This window comes from Tyto alba, unplaced genomic scaffold, assembly GCF_018691265.1.
Source record: "Tyto alba isolate M040663 unplaced genomic scaffold, T.alba_DEE_v4.0 Super-Scaffold_8, whole genome shotgun sequence".
NCBI lineage: Eukaryota > Metazoa > Chordata > Aves > Strigiformes > Tytonidae > Tyto > Tyto alba.
In genome coordinates this window covers 17,372,683-17,385,198 of record NW_024881329.1, presented here as the reverse complement: position 1 = coordinate 17,385,198, position 12,516 = coordinate 17,372,683, and the positions used below count along the sequence as shown (strand labels likewise).

Below are 12,516 nucleotides of genomic sequence, written 5' to 3'. Positions count from 1 at the left end.
GACGGCGCTTCCTTCCTGCCCGCCCCTCCCGCCCTCCCCTCCCCGCGGCGCCCGCCGCTGCCGGGGACGCGGCTCCCGGCCGGCACTTTCTCATGATGTCATCCCGCCACCCCCGCCGGGAGCGTGCATGGAGGGGGGGGGGGGATCCGCGGCCGCGCGCATTTCTCGCCCGCCGTAATCTTGCGAAAAGCCGCGCAACGAGGCTACCGGGGGAGGGAAGCGGCGCAGAGAGGGTTAAACCGGCACCAGCGGGGCTGGGGGGAGGGGGCGGCAGCACCGCCCTGGCTGCAGCTTCAAACCTGTGACACCTCCACTCTGGGTTTCCCGCCTGGTTTCCTTCACCGCTTGGTTCTAATTATGTGCCGCTAACGAGGCAGGAGGTGCCGAGGTGGCCGCTGAGGGAGAGGTGATGAGATCCCCGGGGAGCCGGGGGCTCTGGTGGGACTCGGGTGAGGGGAGCATCCCGGGGAGGGCTCAGCCCCTGTGGTGGTGCGGCCTCCCGCCATCTTGCACCCTCAGGGCTTGGTGCAGAGCTACGGGTTTTCTGGATGGATCAGAGAGGTCTCCAGGCCGTCTCCTTTTGGCGGACAAATGTTTAGGGGTGAGATGCTGCTCCAAGAAATCGCTGGAGAAGTGGGTCCTCGTCGCCAGCCCGTGGGTGCACGGCAGGACAGCTCTCCCTCGTTTCCACCCAGCTCTGCCCATGATGGCGGGCTGCCATGGGCGGCCTGTGGAGGGAGGGATCTGAGGGAGCAAAGCTCATGGAGGGTTTCGGGGGTGGCGGGGGAACCATCACCAAAGCGGGGAGAGGTGTGAGCCTGGGTGGGAGGGAGGGTGAGGCTGGTGCAGAGAGGGGGACGGCAGGCTGGGGTGTCCCCAGGTGAGGAGGCATCGCTGGTGGGACCGGACAGGAAGGGACAGACCGCAGCCACCTTCCAGAGCTGATGGAAATTGGCCCAAGTTTCGCTTGGACAGTGGAGTTAAGAATATGGAGAAGGAAGGCAAAACGGCTAAGGACTGGGGAAGAAAAAGGAAGGAAACAAGGGCTGGTTTTGTTTCTTCATCAAGGGAAACTTCACGTTCAGCCAAGCCAGAGATGAGCCAGTGGAAGGCGAGGCACCAGAGGAAGCCTGGCAGACAGCATCAAGGTGAATAGACAATGTCTTTATGCACCAACATCCTCAAAGTGAAAATGTTTCAGTGGAAAATATTTTGATTTTAAAACTAGCAGCTACAGTTTCTGTTCTGCTATGCTCTGTTAACCCAGAATCCTCAATTGACAGTACATTTTGGTAATACATCAGCATGAAAATGACCAGTGTAGATGCAGGTGTTTGAAATGGATTTGTGAGCTATGAAAAAGCACATCTTAGACATATAGAGCATTTAAGCTCGATTTACAAGGTAGAAAAGGAACATTTTCTCAATTCCCCAAACTGATACTTCCTCTGTGCAGTATTGCAAGGCAATTTAAAGGCACATCATAAATACCGTTAGAAGTTTGTTGTGGAATTGGATACCAGTAGTAGTTTTTGAAGGACAGTCGTCCTTTTATCTCTCTTTTCACTAATATTACAAACCAAAAAACGGGGAGATGTTTTATGGTGATTATAGGCTTAGTTCTGTTCCCACTGAAGTCAGCAGCCACTGAGTTGCTGTAACAGGACACGTTGCTGCTGTGATGACATGCTTGGGGTGGGGGGACAGAGAGTTTACTGAAATGATCCCTGTGCTGTGTTATTCATTAGTAGCAAAGCCCTCATCAATTTTGAGGAGTACCTTGCATAATTCCTGATAAGTTCCAGTAAATCAATATGTATCACGTTGCAGAAAAGCTATTTCAGGATTGTCTTAGGTGTTGTCTTTTTGCATTTTGTTTGTCTCCCTCTGCCAGAAAAGATACAGTGGTAATCTTGATCCAGGCTGTCAGCTTGGCTGCGCTGGTGGGCTAGCTCTGTGGAGGCAGGTTTGCTTCCTGGCTGAATGCATTGGCTCCAGAGAGGTAAGTGCAGAGATCGACACACATCCATGTGCACTTTTCTGTGCAGTAAAAAGGTGTGATGGTAGAAGTTCATTCTGGGACTCTATGGTCTAAATACAAATGAGATCTGGCACATTTTTGTCACTGTCTCCACCACCTGTTCTCCAGCAGTCCCAGAGCCCAGAAGCAAGTCTATCCAGCCACACACTGCACTTCTGCCCTGTCCACTCTTTCTCCTCCTGCTTGAAAGTGGTAAATGTGCTTGCCACACCTTTGTGACATACTCTCTGAGTAAAAGTGGTGCGAATAACCTCTGGGGACAGCTCTTCTTAACTCCAGTTTAAGCCAGTGGCAGTTCTAGGGGTCATTTTTTCAGTAAATCAGTCACCTGGCTCCCCCGTAATCTCCTTACCTTCTTTAAGGTCCCAGTTCTTTGGACAGAGGGATAGGCTTTCAAAATTGAAGTCCTGTTGACATCTGACACCCGCCTAAATTGTTTCCCTGTTCTCTCATCCTTTCTGTTGACCTGAAGTCGAGTCTCATTTTTGTGAAGCTCGTCGGCCTTGTTTCAGAACTGCTTGAATATCACTGTTGAGTACATCTGGTTGAACAACCATGATGACCAGAACTTATCTCTTACTACTTAACACATCTCACTATGCAATGTTCTCCATCAGAGGCTGAGAGAAGGTGAGGATGAGGAGAGAAAGAAACCTGCTTCGCTTAAAAGCGGTGGATATTGTAAATTATTAGGATTTAGGACATTGCACTGAAAGAGCTGCAGTTCAGTAGCGTGAACAATCCCAGAAAGTCTCCTTTGTTTCTGGAGTTCTGCAGAGGACTTTCACAACTCTTTCTAAGCAGGTGGGCACCATCGTGGCCCCAGCAAGACCCTGGAAGCTGAGATTGTTCTAGTCACCTGCAAGATGTTTGCATCCCTCAGACCGTTTTGAAAACCTCAACTGTTTTACTCCTTGGGTGTAAAGTGGGTTGGCACATCTCTGAAGGACAAGTATGCATTCTTTGAACCTTTAGTAAAAATCATTTGGCTCAAAATAAGTCTAAAACACTGGATTATAATTTTGACCTGAAGCATAGATGACAAAATGATAAATTTGCAAAACTCAGGCATTTTTCAGAGCACATGAATTCAATGCGAGTATTACCATCAACATCAAAGGGAGCAGGATTGAACCTGTAATGTATAGCACTAATGACTACAGTCAAATAAACTTACATTGCTTGGATTTTCTACCACTTTTTGCTGTGTGTGTGTGTGCACTTTTATGTGTGTGCCAAATGTGTGGATCCAGAGTGCTACCATTTCGAATCTGGTGAAGATATAAATAATGATGCAGGGTGACAAGCGTTGGGGAATCTGGTCTACTTGTTTCCATAAATCAGTAAAGGAAGTGAAGAACAGAAAACCTTGAAAGATGAGATTATAGTCATAATGAGGTCTTCAGAAATATTTATACTTAATTTGATCTGCTTGTGGCAACTGGTATTTTTTTACTTCCTTGCAGTGCAGGTCAATTTGATTAAAAATTAATATGGAATAGCATATCTTTGGGGAAACACATAACCCTAGAGTTATGTCTTTGTATACTATTTGTTTAATATTCTTTTTGCTGTGTCTGGAATAGTGCACAACCTCAAGTAGCTGTTTTGTCCCCTCTGGTTAGTTCTTACCTGGCTTGCTCCCCACTGAGCTACAGATAGTGACAGAAAAGAATGTAAGGCATGATAATAGCCTCCTGTTTAACTCAATTGAATTTCTTTTGTTGGCTAATTTTCATTTGTGTTTACATGGTTTTCTAAATTGCTCAGATTTACAACCTTAAACTGTGGATGCTTCTTCATGGGGGAAAAAAAAAAAAGAATCATCATCTTTCTGAATGTATATTACATTTCAGATTTCAGAGGGATTAAAGTAAAAATGTCAAAATGTGAATGTCAATTTTCAGTAACAGCTACATCAGAAATGCTTTGTTTCCCAAGAATGACATTTTCTATGGTCTTAACATTACCTTGGCCTGGGAAGAGCCTAGAGTTTATAGGGGCATCGGTGTCTACTTTTTAAGTAAAGAACAATCAAAAATGTGATGTTATTCCATTCTAATCTCCCTTTATCATATACGTTTTTCTTGATTCCCATCTTGGGACTTATGTGGCTTTATCAAAGTGCTTAGTCTGCTGCTGCTTGTTGATAGGATCCTCAGTAATTCAGAACATGGTAAGGCTTAGTCAGTGTTTATAAAACCTCCATTCCCTTGACTATGTCAGGAAGGTATTTTTTGTGCAGCTAAAAAATTCAGAGGATGCTCTTATGGGATTCCCTAGTTATGATTGTATTAGTCTAGGAAGATGTCTAGATGAACGTGGTGAAGTTAGCTGAGATCATCTGATGAAGATTCTCAACTGGAAAATGGCATGGCACACAGATCCAACACTTCAAATACCTGAACTAAAAACAAGATAAACCTTAATCCTTATTTCCAACCCAAAATACATAGAGGTCTTTGCCAGGCGCAAGCTTGTGTCACATGCATGAGTATCATGGTGTGAGTGCTAATTGCAGCATGTCTTGAAATGTGCAGGTAATTTCCCCGAATATTGTGCTGGGAAAGGGAGGATCTGGAAAAGGGGAAGGGCTAGATTTTTGCCTGAAACGCATGATAAAGCTATGCCCCCACCTTATCTCCCCTTCTTGAAATCTATATATAGTTTGAGGATATTTTGTCCATAACCAAAGTATTTCATCAAATCTCAGCTTTGACTTTGAATTCAGACTGGGGCTGGAATTGGTTGAAGAAGTGGAATCTCGGCAAAGTGTTAGTATAAAAGCAGGAAAACTTCCTCAAGGAATACCGAGAATATTTTTTCATAATTCTGGAGCAATCAAATGATGTGGTGCAATGATTTTAATTGATGGAAATGAGGCCAGATTTCGAATGATTTAGAAGCTAGGTCAGGAAAAGACTCATACATGTGCCTAAACTTAAATAAGTGCACCAGAATTACTCATATGCTTAAAAATTAAATACATGTTTAAATACATTGGTGAACTGGAGCCTAAGGGTACAGTTTGACATTCAAGCTAAACTAATCTAGAGAGTAGCTGTTGCTGAAAGTGATTAGTCTTCTCCTGTTTACTTCCCTGAAATGGCCTATGCTGGAGTAAAACAAATGCAGTTTGTTGACAATAACTGCTACTTCCTCAACTACTTTGAGAAGTATTTATTTCTCATAAAAGTGCAAATAAAAGTCTTAGTTAATACTAAAAATCAATGTAGACACACTGAAGTCAGTTTTTGTACTAACATGCAATCCCTGTTTGATTTCACAAGCTACAGCCTGTTGGGGAAAGAACTAAGGGGAGCAGTTCTCACGCTGACAAGAATGCATTTATTTCTTGTGCTTATGGGCTCCTACATCCTCCTAGCAATAACTAAGGGTAGGGGAAGAGCAAAGCAAATATGTCACTGAGATCAATCCGGCTGCAAAGCAAGTGAGAAGAATCAGGGTGTTTTGAGATGCTCACCCTTCACGGTGGGATGCAGAAGATATTGTAGGCACACCAGCATCACTGGTGGCCTCAGACTTGCTGAAACTAGACACAGAAAGATTAGATTCACCACCTCTGTCAGTCCTTCTGTGGTGGTTTTGCTACAAGCAGGAGGACCACGCTGTCTCCTGGCAAACCAATTGATATTTTTCTGAAATAAACCCATGGAGATTGAAGACTGTTTAAAAGATCTGACAGAAAAGCAGGTGACCCCTTGGGAAAGTTAAGGCTTCCTGGACGTACACCGGGAAGTCACGGGCTTGGGGAGATGATGCTTGCAGAGATGTCTGTGTTCTTAAAGGTGGTGATAGCAGATCTTGGTCTCTAAGTGCAAACACTGACAGGCAGCGGAGGTCTGAGCGCCCCAGATGTCCTGGCAAGTTTTCTGTGGAAGGAGGAAGACTGGGGCCTGTGGATTTCTATCATGGTCATTTGTGCTGCAGCTAGGCACTTGGCTGTGTGCCTGTGACAGCTTTGTGATAAGACTCTGTACAAAGATCTAGCGTATTTTTAATCAAATGTTTCCATTAGTTTTAATATATTGTACCCATCAGATTACAGTCACTCAGCAAAAATCCAGCCTTCGACACAGTGTCTCATTTATCCTTGTTCCTACCATGCACCCAGCTCTGTTTTGCTGACATTGGTTCTGGTTGTACAGTCCTGTCGTGGGTTTTCTTTGGGGGGTGGTGCAATTAGCCTGGTTGGAGCAACTAGGCCAAGGAACATCAAGCAGTAAAATAAAGTCTTGATGACATATTTGAACTCTTGTAGATCATGGGTTATTTGATCTGCAAGGTCACTGCTATTCTCTGGGAAAGTTGAAAAGAATCTACTCCTGTTTCAAGCTTAAAGAGCCCTTCTTGACAATTCTAGGATGCAAATTCAGTTTTTCTTTAAGTATATGTAGTTCTGCATTGGTGAGTGTTTCAGAGTATTTACTACCTGAATTTTTATTTCCTTTTCTTTCAACTGCTCATCAAAGGTGAACAGAGTAGAATTAATTTTAATGAACAGAAGGAAAAAGTGACTCCGATAAGGCTCATTCTGCTACCAAAACTGAGTGAAATGCAGAAAGGAAAATAATAATAATGTGAAAATGAGAAACATAAAAAGAACTTTAAAATTCCTTTTAATAATTTAAGCTGTCAACAGTAGCAGAAATAAGGAATTATATTTCAGACATGACTTATACCAGGCATGTCTTAAAAAGAAAAAGACAGACAGATTGATAAAGCCTGAAGAGGCTGTCCCTGGGAATAAAAAAGTGCAGAATTAGGCCCTGGGAAGCCACGTATCTTTTCCACTGCTCAGTCTATAGAAAAAAAGAATTGATGGCCCTTGGTTTTTAGCAGCTCTAACAGATGGACTTGGGGAAGCAGTAGGAAAATAACATCATTAAAAGTTTTGTCTTTTTGCATTTATGAAAAATCAAGTTGTGCCTTGCTCAAACCGATTGAAGCTATTACATTACAAAGATTTGGTATTAATGTGATTAGCTTAACAGTATTCCTCTGTAATATGCATCATAAAGCCCTGTCAGAATGAAATTGAATGCTAAAAACATCTCATAATAACTTTCACAGACCATTAAGGTTTAAGGCTACAGTGTCGGAGTTTATTACAAAGAGACCCTCTTACATCAGCATATACTTTAAGTTAGGGGTATTTCCCTCTCCTCCCCCCCCACCAGGCTTTATTTGCTGCAAAGTATGATGTTTGTTTATGTTCATATAATGACTGGCTTGGCTTTGTGGTGGGGTTGTTGCAATGGTGCGAGTAATCCTATAGGAAGGGATTGAGAAAGCTATTATTTTCCTTTCACGGGAATCTGAATATGTAAACTCTTGGCCATTTTATCCTTGCTGGCTGCGGCAAACTATCACCCCTCTGTTTCCCTCCTATTATAGTAACAGCATTATCCAGCAGGATGCAGTATGACTTTCCATCGCCGGTGTCTTTCATGTCACGCTGTGTACTGTTGGGAACAAGGATAATGCATGTCCTTGCCTCAGGGATTATAAATTTAATGCCCTTAAAAAACATGCAGTTTATCTACAAAGCAATGCACTACTTGTGTCATAAACAAGTCTTATCGCCCAGCAGAAATATAGGTTCAGATCCATTTATTTGACTCTGTGTGGGTATCAGAGTTTAAGGAAGGATCCTATTGCCTTGTAGTTATCTCCTCGGGCTGATTTTACCCTGGAATAATTCCACGGGCACCCATGAAGCTATTTCAGACTCATGTTGGGCAGGTGGGAAAGATTGAGTGCATATACTCAATGAAGTTAGGGTGATGGCAAAATGTGAGCTGGAGTCTTTGGCAGGAAAAGATATCATTCTCCATTGATAAAAAGTTTATGATTAATCACCAGCTTAATCACATTACCCTTTTCTTTGGCACTTACAAGCTTAATTACAGGGACTTTGGTATGTTTTGTCTTTGTTATCTCCTGACTATGGCTCTGCTGGTATGATTTTATAGAATCATAGAATCGTTTAGGTTGGAAAAGGCCCTTAAGATCATGGAATCCAACTGTTATAAAAGGTCTTGCATTGATTTCCCCTTACTACAACTGTTCCCACCCCATAAGGGGGAATTAAGGTCATATTCTTTCTTCCTGAGGCATCCACATTTGGAACTATGTCAGCGGAAAGCAAAAAAGTAGGTGAAAATATGTGTTGGTTTCATTTATATCACAGAGTTACCATCCTCTACCTTGGATTTATTTCTCAGCTTTCCCTGGAGCTCTCAGGAACCCACACAGACATCCATGAGATTTTCTTCCAGAGAAAACTGCTGATGCCAACCATGGATCTACAGCACAGGCAGCTGTTACCAGCAGTTTACAGTAACCTTCCTCACACAGGATCCCACTGCACTTCACAAACTAATCAAATACAGCACCACTGATGTGCAGCGAGCGCCAGGGCAGAGCGTGGCAGCTATTCAGAACAGAGTATGAGGATCAGGATGGTTTTATCCAAAGCCACAGGAGCCAATTCCACCTCTGGTGAGAAGTGTCCTGGGATGATGAAGGGCCAGAATGAAAAAGGAGAATTTTAGTTCCGTACATAGTATCTGGGAGAAGAAAACATTACAAATCTCAGCATGGCTTCCCCAGAGAAATAAAGGGCGTTGATGATGCCTGGCAGGCTGAAGGACTTTTGCTGATGAGCTCACTGAGGTCTTGGATCGCCTGACATTGAGCCATTTTAACCCCTTTGCTATTTTCTAGCATTTCTGATGCTTTTCACTGGATAATGCATGATGCTTTGATACTAAGCAGCCCTTTTGAATAATATAGTCCCTGAAGATATCCCCCATTCCCATAGTGACATCAGCACAAGGAGAAACAGCCTTGACAGAAGTCCCAGTGAGAGACTGAGTGCACAGTTCCTGCAGCAAGAACTGAAAATTCAAGTGCAATGTGTGGAATTTGCAAGTGCAGCTTCCCTTGTTCCTAGCCCACCCTCTGTGCTATAAAAATATTTTTTGACTAGTGGTTGTTATCCTTACAGCAGAAATGTAACAGCAACAAAGTATTATTTGAAATATCAACAACCAAGGGAAAGGCCAGAGCACATTGTTTTGGGAGGGCTGTCTTGCAGATCTGCAAGAAACCTCAGCTCCTTTTGTCCTGAGAAGGATTTAGTGGCTGGGGCCAGTTAGGAACAGCCACCTGGCTGGGTGATGCAGAGGGACCAGACCCTACTCAGGAGAGTGGCTGGCCACTCTAAGTGCCATCGTCAGTGCCAGACTCTCCCCACACGGTTTAGCCAGTTTGCTCCAGGTTGTCCTCCCACTCCAGGGACCACACACCGTAGGACCAGATGTTGAGGCATCTATTCTTCAAATATCTGAATCCTACATTGAATCCAGTCCATAGTTAACTTTGAAACTACACTAGTGAGTGTGTCAGTGCCTAAACCCACCTAAAAACCCCAAGCTTTAGCCACTTTCACAAGTCATTCACTGTCTAGGAAGAATCAGTCCCAAGCCAGAATAGACTGAGAGCTTTGATGGTATCAGTCTGAAGATAAGGAGACTTGCCAAGCCAGATGTTGGCTTTCATTGCGTGCCTAGCAGGCAGCCCATGAGGCATACATCCTTTAACAAGTTACCTGAGGAAAAGTCACTTTTAAGATTTACCTACTGGAAAGTGCAGGGAGGAGTTGGAAGAGGGTAAGGATCAGTCCACATGTCTGTTATACCACTTTGAGCTGTCGAGTTCAGCATTTTGTGGCTGGCAGTGACTGCTGCTGGGCTGTTTCAGACGGTACTGTTACATTTCCAGTGCTCAGTTCAGTGGAGCTGGCTGGAAGTGCTGGTCAGACCCTGGTCTCCTGTGCTCCAGTGCATCTTCTTGCTAGGTAAGCCAGATCCCAACTCAGGCTGGATCTTCTTTCCTGCTCTGATGAGGCAAGTTAACATAGTTAACGTGCTCTTATTCACAAACCTACCTCTTCTTCAGAAACTCTCTGCTGCCTTTGCTTCCAAGCTGATGGAGCCCAACCAGCTTGGGGCCCTGGCTTCACTCGTGGCATAGTTATCTCATATGTCTGGCTCAGTTGATTGAGAGATGGAATTGCACACAGGTATGCAATTTTGGACTAGTTTAAATGATATCATGTAATAATAGCAATGATAATGATAATGACGATAATATGCTATAGATGAGAAAAATAAACTATTGTCTCAAAATGTACCTGACGAGCAGTACAATGCAGTGTTATGTACTCAAGAGGGAGAACAGAAGTTACTTCACTCATTTTCATCCCATCCTCTGAGTCTTGTCTAGCCTACGGGCTAAATCTGGGAGACACAATCATCTGCATGAGAAATGTATGAACCATCAGCTCAGACTGGTAGGAGCTGCAGGCTCCCACGCAGCCCATAGCAAAGGATAGTACTATCAGATGGAAAGAGGTTATATACATGGTGTAGTGTATCAGTCTCAGCTAAGTATCTTTGCAATGGTTTCCCACATCACTTACGAGCTTATTGAATGTATCATGATTAAATAGTAGGCTCTACAAGAATTTCTCACAATCTGGTAGAAATACAAAAGAGACCTAAAGGGCCACAGTAGAAGGCCAACATAATGATGGACAGTAATTTTGTGTTCATGCCTCTCCTGAAAAATGTCCACAGCTGTCTGGGTTCCAAAGTATTGTAAATTCATTGCTAATATTTTTGTTTTGGTCCTTACTACATAATATTGTAGTCAGGTTTAGGAAAAGCAGCAGAAATCTTGATTATTGAAGTCCTGTTAAATGTATGATGGAACTTTGCAAATTCACATTTTTTTTTTTCTCAGCCTGCACAAAAGACTTGATCATGAAGCGATTGTAGCGAGATCTTTTACTTGAGTCTGTACAGGCTTTCCTAAAATGTGATGGTTGATAAATGCCTTATCTGGTATGACAACTTACTTGGTATTAAATTAAAATAGAAAAAGATAGTATGTTTTCTGATGCTTTTCACCTCCTTGTTAGCATGTACCCTTGCCTATTTGCTGTTTTTCCGGAAGTGTGACAATTGGTAATGGATTTACCAATCATGCAAGTTAGAAAGTTTCTGTTTTTATTATCAAGTTCAATGATTTCCTCTCCTTTTAATTGCAAAACACTGGCTTTATAATGAAAATTTTAAATTTCCCTAAATAGCCTTACCAAAGACTAAGTGCTAAACAAAGCTAAAAACAAAGTGAGAGGAAGTACAGATTGAATAACTCACTCAAATGCAAAGCCTGAATTCTTTCAGGAGAAGTTATGAGGTGCTGAGCACCCCTGAGAGCTGCTTGCATTGATAAAGTTCAGCATGGAGGTGCAAAAGCATCCTACAAGGCCTCTTGAAGCAGCCCCTGGCAGCCTTCCTTCTCAGTCCGAAGTCCAAAGCTGATTCAATGCAGTATCAAGCCACAAAACTTTTGTCTTAGAGATGGAGGAAGGATCAGTTGGCAGATGAAGGTGGCAGATAGCAAAAGTATATCTTCGATGAGACTTAAATGCTTTTAAATTAAATATTGCCTTTCCATAATTTAACTCCTGAAAACCCAAAATATTACTCTGCGTGTTATGACACAGGGAGCTGATGCATGGTACATCAGTAGTGATGTAATATTGACAGACAAATACAGCTATTGTATTCATAAATGTTCGCTTTTCAAAGCAGAGAGCATTGTAACAACATATACTTAATGCTAGCATGATAGACTGCAATGTAATCAGTGTCTTGGATGAATTGAGAACACAAACAAAAATAGATTAGCTAACAACTAAATTGTATTTATCTTGCTTGACAGGACTAGTTCAATAATGAGTCATTTTCTGATCTAATATCACTGCCATCTCTAGTATTGCGGGTAATTGTTACTGCTGAGAGAAAAAGTTCAAACAACTCAAAGGCTGAAGAGGCAAAGGAGTATTAGCCTGTCTAACGTAGGAGTATTAGTATTAGCCTGTCTGATCCCCAGTAGATGCAATATACCAATTAGTTGCATACTTCCTTGAGCCATGAAACCGGGGTCTTGGCCACCTGGGGTCATTACAGATCTCACGGGGCTTTGTGAAAGCAGACTTATTTTTTCAGGCAGGATCGCAGCTGAGGGCCTGACATATCCTTCGTGTAACCTCTGCTGTCCATGCTCTGCTGGCTGCCACATCCCTCACGTCCAGTGGCCAGGGCAAGAAGAGCAAAAACCTTGCTTTGCTGATCCCGTGGGGCTCTTCCACGAGTGCTGAAAGCCCTGGGCTGTAGCCACAGGTTGCGTTCAGCTGCCTTTATGAACCCTGTCTTTATCTACCCTGCGGTGACGGCAGCTCACGTAGCCAGCTCCCCAGACCTGCCTCCCAACTAGCTAGCACAAGTATTGATAGCAGCCTGATGCTCAGGACAGGCTAGTAGCCCAAGTATTTACCCAGGGGCCTGGGTGGTTTTGCTGGCCATGGTATGCTCCAT

The 12,516-nt window shown here is 43.3% G+C and overlaps 1 long non-coding RNA gene across 1 annotated transcript; it reads left to right on the top strand.

Moving 5' to 3' along the window:
* The first annotated feature begins 328 nt into the window (after nt 1–328).
* On the top strand, nt 329–1,996 carry LOC116965095. The gene is made up of 3 exons (XR_004409138.1): nt 329–406; nt 1,069–1,148; nt 1,895–1,996. It is a non-coding gene; the product is annotated as an uncharacterized LOC116965095 (long non-coding RNA).
* Nucleotides 1,997–12,516: the final 10,520 nt, after the last annotated feature.